This window comes from Hylaeus volcanicus, chromosome 8 (assembly GCF_026283585.1).
Source record: "Hylaeus volcanicus isolate JK05 chromosome 8, UHH_iyHylVolc1.0_haploid, whole genome shotgun sequence".
NCBI classification, from domain to species: Eukaryota; Metazoa; Arthropoda; class Insecta; order Hymenoptera; family Colletidae; genus Hylaeus; species Hylaeus volcanicus.
The window spans coordinates 2,087,509-2,095,116 of NC_071983.1; the positions used below are offsets into that span (position 1 = coordinate 2,087,509).

General features: G+C 44.6%; 1 protein-coding gene across 2 annotated transcripts in view; it reads right to left on the reverse strand.

Moving 5' to 3' along the window:
• LOC128881390 (ras-related protein Rap-2a) overlaps nt 1-4,732 on the reverse strand; it is a 29,166-nt gene extending 24,434 nt beyond the window's left edge. The window contains exons 1-2 of one of the 2 annotated variants that reach the window (XM_054132400.1): nt 4,407-4,732; nt 4,109-4,191 (exon numbers count right to left, since the gene is read on the reverse strand). The gene's annotated coding sequence lies outside the window, so the exon portion shown is untranslated. The remainder of the gene's footprint in view (nt 1-4,108; nt 4,192-4,406) is intronic. The other variant, XM_054132401.1, reaches the window with a different exon arrangement.
• Between the last annotated feature and the right edge of the window lie 2,876 nt (nt 4,733-7,608).

Genomic DNA, 7,608 nt, shown 5'->3' on the forward strand with positions numbered 1-7,608 from the left:
TTCGATACGGCAAGATTTCGTTCGAGTAATGGCGAATTATGATTGGGCAGTTGTCGAACGTCGGACGCTGCAAAACTGTACGAGACACGTTTTCGCATGTGCCTCGTAGGTTAGGTGACTTTAGAACCTCTCCACCAACGGTAGGAAGTTATTCAGGTTGGCTATCGTTACGCAAACGTAACGGGTTAAAGCAACCTCGTGGAAACTGTCGGAAGTGGAGTTGGACAAAGAGAAACAGGTGTATTCAATTACAAGTTACGACGTGTGCAACAATAAGACTACTGCCGAGTCTTAAATTAATTAAAATCGTCGCTAACTGTTAGGTTGGTATGTCATTTCAATTACCTTCCACAGTTTATGCTTAATTTTTGTATGCTTAATTTTCGTTGACCTTAACCAGGTACGTTTTGAACATGCTATTTAACAACCACAAAGAAAGGTCTCGAGTGCAAAGGGTTAACGGAAAGCTCCTTCAACCGTTTGATCCCCTTTTCTGTTAATACGAATTTTATTTAATCCAAACTTGACGAAGGCCACTACCGGGTTTTATATTAATTAAAATCATCATTAATATCCGTGCGCGTTGTTTTGCTTTGGTTTGTGTTTTCGAAAAGCGGGAGAAGTTGAAAGGAGCGAGGATGCATCGCGCGCAAGTGGGAATAAGCCGCGTGGGCGAACATTAAACCGGAAACTAATTAATTTAAGAGGAAAAAACGGAGCGTGCTGGGTGCACATCACCAGCAACAATGCTACGGATAACGAACGTTATTGAGGTTTCACAGAGGGACGTCGTTACGACGCGGGGAATAATTGGCGATGCGCACTGATCAAAATTGAGCCACAAAGGTATGCAAATGCGACGAGATACGTGCCCTTTCACTCCGATTCCTCCCAAACGGTGCTAAATAAGCAGGATACAATCATGTGGAGCTATGATTGAGCCATACAATTTTTTCTGTGTACGATAAATTGCTTTATTGTAAAATATGTTATTATACACCTCGCTCGTCGCTCGTCGAAAAACGTACGCGTGTTTCGTATTTCATAAAACAGATATTTAAAATTCTTCGTAATTATGAATACGTGGGAGCAAAATTCCAGTTGAATTAATCCTCAATTAAAATAATAAAATGAAATAACGATGTACACGTAATCCTCAATTTACACGGTAATATTTTTACCCCATTATCAGAATATCGCGTTTCTAAGAACAGAATATGTTGAAAACAAAATTGCCAGCTGGTGTGTTGGTAGCTCACCGAATAAAAATTGTTTTGCACGTGATAATCCGCGAATAAAGTCCGCCGCTCGACGGAACGAAGTTTCCAAGTACAGGACAGAGTGGATTCAACTGAAATGAGAAGTACGAAAAATCTATTACCGCTCTGGACGTTGCTCGAAGGACTCGCGGGTACTCGGGAGGAACTCGTTCGAAGTTCCCGTCCGAGGGTGATACTGCAACGATGATCATATAAAAAGTTTCCGAGGGACTCGGGCTGGCGTTTTCATACACGCGAGACGGGTCGCGTCGTCTCTATTTAAAGTTGACGGTAACTTCGTTCCAGCTAATTATCGATACCCCGTGTCTTGAACCTTGCCTCAAGATAAACACTTTTTCCCCCGAGCGAAAGCGATTTTCCAGTTTCTTTGGGATACCCTCGAACGAAGCTACCGCCTCTCCGTGGAGGCAGCTCTTAAAATTAATCTTCCTCGCCGCATAGAGAGCGTATCCCATGCGGATAATTTCCTCTCGGAGCACCGAGTTTGGAATTATCCGAGGCCATTTGCATGTTAGGCGTTCGTTGTTCTTAACGCGGTCGTTTACTTTCCTACCGCGATATCGTTTCCAAGCGCGGACTATACCGACGTTTCAACAACACTCGCGATTTCTAGTAGAAGGAAACGTGACTGGAAAATCGACCGCGGCGCTGTTTTGTTTCCATTAAGAATATACGAACGGCATCGTCCACGCTAGGACGCTAACTCCGAAGGAAAATATCTAAAGGAAATTGCCGCGTTTCTACTTAAGAACAGCGCAGCATACCGGGTGCATGCTTATTGAATATTTATACTTTCTCTGGGCTTTTTAACCACCCATTGTATCACCGCGGTGCTAAGACTGGATGAAAATAATAGCAGAGTGTGATTTCAATGAACGAACACCTCTTCTCTTTATTCGATAAAAGAGAGTTTTAATGAGAGTTACGATGCTGTTGCATGTATACGCGATTAAAAGCATGTGCGAATTTAAATTTAACGCGTATAACCGAATTCAGCAAAAACCATCGCTGATAAATTTGCTGAGGAAATATCACGGATATGTTGGTCAGGTTGATCAATTTGCACGCCGCCTGATACCGACTGTAAACAGAGCGCGATACAAGAAAATAAAATGCCCTGAAAAGTTCCGAGCGAAATGTGAAAAATGCAACGCGATCGCGTCGCGTGAACGACTTACTTTTTATTTGCATTTATGATTCCAAGTATACTTAAGCGAGTGGAGTTTAACCGGGAATTTGCTTGCACAATTTCCTATCTGATTTATTAAGTAATATATATGTATTCTACACCTCTTTCATTTTTTCTCTTTTATTTAAGTCTCAAAAAATGTTCCTCCATACATTTCCTCTAACGTTATGTCTCGAAGCTAATGGTTTGTCTTTTGGCCGAAGAGCACCGAGAATATTCTAGTATCTATTATATCGAAATCAAACGTTATCGATCGAAATACTCGAGCGCTAAAAGTGTCGCGAAGCAGCGTCAAAGTTACTGTTTGAAAGGACTGGTAGACGTTGCAATCTACCGCGCCATTTCCGACAATTGACGGAACAGTTGCCGAGATAAGACCAGAAGGAAATGAGGAAACACCGATGTGCGCGAAGACGACAACTGCGTGTCGAAGTCATTGCCAAGCAATCGTCCCTAACGATCGAAAACGATACTGTTCCTCGTCTACGTATAGAGGAGTAGGTGTAGCCCTAAATTCCTCTCGAAAGCTTCCACGTAGCCAGGGAAAGACACGTCCCGTGGCCTTTGTGCGGGATTCTCGAGATTATTATCAGGCAATGTGCATTTGGTTTAATAACGGCGAAATTTGTTCCTGCCTTCGAGGCGACAAACGGAGGACGGAAGATGGAGGGATGGAATCGTTATTAAAATAACTACAAAGCACTGCTAGGCGCTCGCGAGGTCGGGGCTCTTGTAAACAAACTTTATGGCGTGGACCAGTCAGATGTTTACCATCTTCCTCGTTTTATGTTAGTTTCTTCGCTTGCGACGAGAAACGCGAATATCCTTTCTCCATATCCTCTCGTCCCAGTAGTATCGGGATTGCTGGTTTTAAACTTGTATAATCCATTCTCTCGACCGAGTGGGATCCTTGTTGAACTTTCAGTAAACTTGTTTTAACCCTTTATTTACTGAATTTCTCAAAAGTAGTTTAAATCTAGGCGCCCAGTACCACGAAAAAAAAATTACAGGACTTACAAGTCCTATTAGTAAATATACAGCATTATTTAAGGGTTTATTTAATAGGACGAATATCCTTGTGACTGTATGTATGTAGTTTCATGACGTGAATTGGAAATGAAAAGTGTCCACTATTCGCTATAAAACCGACGCGAGATTGTGCCCTTCGAGAAATTGGTCAACGTGAAATGGGAGGATCTTTCGCGATGAATTAGGGAGGCGATAGACGTACAAGATGTGGCCAGATGCGTAACGAGACCATTTGGGTACGCAAATGTTCATCCAGCTAGAAATTCGCGTGGGAAAATTAGGGGTTATGGTTGCGGCGGGTAATGCAGCGAAAACGCATTCTCCACATTGTCGAGTGCAATAGCATTAATATCCCATGAAACACGCGTGCGAGTTCCGGGGCTGGCAAATTATTTCTGATACGTACGCGAGCGGAATAACGAGGCGTGATTATATCGAAACGACTAACCTTGATCGTGAAAAGTGTACCAACGAGGTGAAACTCGAACCGTGGAATTGAATCTGCGGTATCGCGGGAGTTTCAAGTTGCGCTAAGATCCAAAGTTTGCCGTTATCGGCGACCGTTAGTCGGGTTAATATTCCACGGAGTTTCTCCGTTTAGCAAACTTACGTGCTGCCAGCAAAGTTTCAGCAAGTTTCCAACACAAACTGGCCGCTCCAAAAACCAGTGTTTTCACTCGCGAGCACTTTCCCCTGAGGACGAACCGACCCCTTTACTCTCTAAAAAGAATTATAATAAAAGGGTTCGCGACGGGCCCAACGGTAAACAAACCGTGGACATTCCAAACGACTAAAAATTGCCGCGAAGAAATAGAAGAAGAAAAATTCACAATCTTCTACCGTCACGTAGGAATCACTGTCACTTTCGAGAACCTTTAAACTCGAAGGTTCGATAGAGTTGTGCTTACCTGACGAAGACCCCTGGTGAAGAAGAGTGCAACGCCTCGGTTAACAGGTGAAAACCGAGTCGGCTCGGAGCGCGGGAAAGCTTCGAGTGGCTCTTCGAATTCGCCGGTAACTCGCGACGTTGCGGGGGATAATTCTCGATCGGTCGATCACGGCTCGAGGAGGAAACTCGGGGGCAAAAGCGGCTTCGATCACGACTTGGTAACGCAGGTGAAACCCGTGGCTCGTGCCCTGTTCACGATCCTGGATGCCCTGAGTGCCTGCCAGACGAACACAGCGTTGCGGACGAGCTAGCTCTGTCCGGTACTTCGGTACCGTGCCGGGTGCTATCCTCGATGCTTTCGGTCGGCGTCTGCGCTCTTGTAACCTTCCGACCTTCTCTACCACCTGCACACTCCCACCTTACGTCGGGCGTATTTTAGACCGCAGCCGTGCCAGCTGCTGGTCTCTTTCCTTCCACCGTCTTCGCTCCACCTCCGTCGTTTTATCTCTCTCCTGGTTCACCTGACTCCCTACTGACTCCAGAGCACCTGATTGTGCACCTGTGGTAGGGTCAATGCTTTTGCTCGCGTCTTCGACGAGAACCGCAGGGGGACATCGAACGGACCTGAATAGGCTGACGAAACTCGTCTGGAAATAGTTTCCTCTCGAGGCCTCGAGGCAACAATTGCGTCGAGTAGGGTTCCAAGACGTCTGGAAGCAACTAAATGCTTATTAGGGGATGGTCCAGCGAACCGTGGTTAACCTAGACCCCAAACTGGACGAAACTAGGGTGGGCAACAGAGGCTACTGCGTATCTGTAGTCTCTTGTGTTGCAAGGACGTTTATTCTCGGGTCTTGAGATTGTTTAGGTTTAGCCTTTATCGCTATTAGTTGCTAACTCGAAGCTCGACGCCACGAGCTCACGGCAATTGGTCCTACTGGTTAACGCATACGCGCAAGCTTGACAGTTGCTCCTGGGGATTACGAGGTAATTAATTCTGTATAACCACATCTATTAACGTCTATTAGATAACGTCTTCGACGAGGTGGCGCTTCTGGAGGACACCGAACGGCGTTGAATAGGTGCTGGCCCTGTTTCCTGTCCACGGTGGGTAGTTCGAAGCTCTACTTAAGCCAGGCGTGTCTGAATAATTCGACGATGCATAAACTTTCATTCCTAATACCTAGGAGTACCTAAAATAAACTGATTACGCCTCTATAACTGCATTTACCGAGACAGGTTTAATGCTTCCGCCTGGGTTCTCGATCACAAGAGTTGCTTCAGGATATCGAACGGTCTTGAATAGAGTTAGAAAGGTCGCGTTTCGAAGTCAACAATTTACTCTGAAGGGTTGAGTCAACAATCGCTGCTGGTTATTAATTATTCGATTAATATTTGCTCGAGGGCTCGACAGATGACCTAGAAATTTTATTTCGAAGAAATTTATTTAAATACTCATTGGTTAGTTCGAAATTACGTCGACTGTTCTACCCATTTCTAATGAATTATTTATTTCTCAGGTAAAGGTACGTCAGGAAAGCAAGCAGATCTGAACACTGGAGGTGTCGCGAAAACTAGTTTGCATTCGGTAAATATAACGTAACGAGATGCGTGAGGGGGAATATATCGCGTACTTTGCTCTATGGAATTAATGGCGCGATATTATTCACGGTATACACAAAACGAGATCTCAGAGTTGCGTTCAACTTCTCGCTGAATTTCAAAGGGCGCCGGAGCATACTGTGGACAACGCTCTTAAAACTCTGGGCTTTATTCAGGAAACAACTGTAGATTCCGCGAATCCCCGAGTGCTCAAGAGTCTCCGCGTAACATTAGTTTTACCCCATCTGAAGTACGCGTTTACAGCCTGAGCACGTCAATACGAGAAGCAGCTCGAATCCGATTCCGGAATTTCCTAATCTTCTCATTGTAAATTTTGCATGGCACAATCATTTGTTCTCAGGATTTCTATGAACACATCTACGAGATTAAGTCTGTTTCTTTATTCGGAGCAACGATGCACGGAATGGGATTAGTTAGTTCACACTTAGCTCGTGCTATTCTCCACTCGAAAAGTACCGATTGAACTACATGTATCGCAAAATACATACACAATAAAAACATTTATTTGGAAACATTAAACCTACGAATATTTATGGGACTGACTATGTATTCCATCTATAAATGGGAACAGAAATCAGTAATTTAATTATGATATATGATTCATATTTTCCTACGGATCATCGATGAGGTTATGCAGTGGAACGAGCAACTTGATAAATTGTTCACGCTTCGTCGCTTCGAATACCAAGGGGAACGTGCCGAAGCGAACACTTTTCATTTTGGAATACGTAGATGCCAAGTGCGAGCCTTTTGGTCAACTTGCAGTTGTATGCAGATCATAAGGGCGAATTAAATATACATAGGTTTGTACGTATCGATCCCTATGGGGACCCTTGTGTACCTTCCTCGAAGGAAGAATTTGATGAGAACCTAATAATATATTAAAAATTCTTATTTCCGACACGGGGGATATACGGAATAATTCAATACGGGAGATAAGGTCTTTTAGAGTCGCGGCTATGATACACTCGATCCTCTTACGCTTCGAAATTTTTTACTTTATTCGCGAACAACTAAGGTTTCGATAACCCCGATGACATAGATTCACGTCTCTACCACTGTACGCTATACATAGTCTATAATCATCTCTGTAATTTCGAGGATCTCCTAAACTGATACGTTTCACTGCCAAAGATTTCTCTGTAGCCTGATCTTCCGAGAAATATTCCAAACACGAGTGAACCGACTCTTTAAATAATGCATTCAACGGTCACCGATCCACCGTCGCTTTTCAGCTTCTCGCTCGACCGTCGCTGGAACAACGACACAACCTCGCGTGTCGGGATCGACGGTTCGATAGGTCGACACGAATGCCGTCCGCGTTTCGCGAGAACCTATTTCGACACAGCCACTCGGTTTACGTTGACAAACTAATCAAAGTTCGCTGGGAGACGGGCGCAAAACGTGTCCACCCTCTCCGACGAAAGAGGGAACACAAAACACAGAATAGCATCGATCGATTCGCGTGATCTCGCGCACGCAAGGAGATTTCTCGCGATTCGAGAGGGAGGATTCGGGCTTAACGCTAGCGCCAGGTGTTCGCCGCGTTATATACTCGAGGCTGAGAGCACCGTGGCTGTAGTTACCGCGGGGTTTCT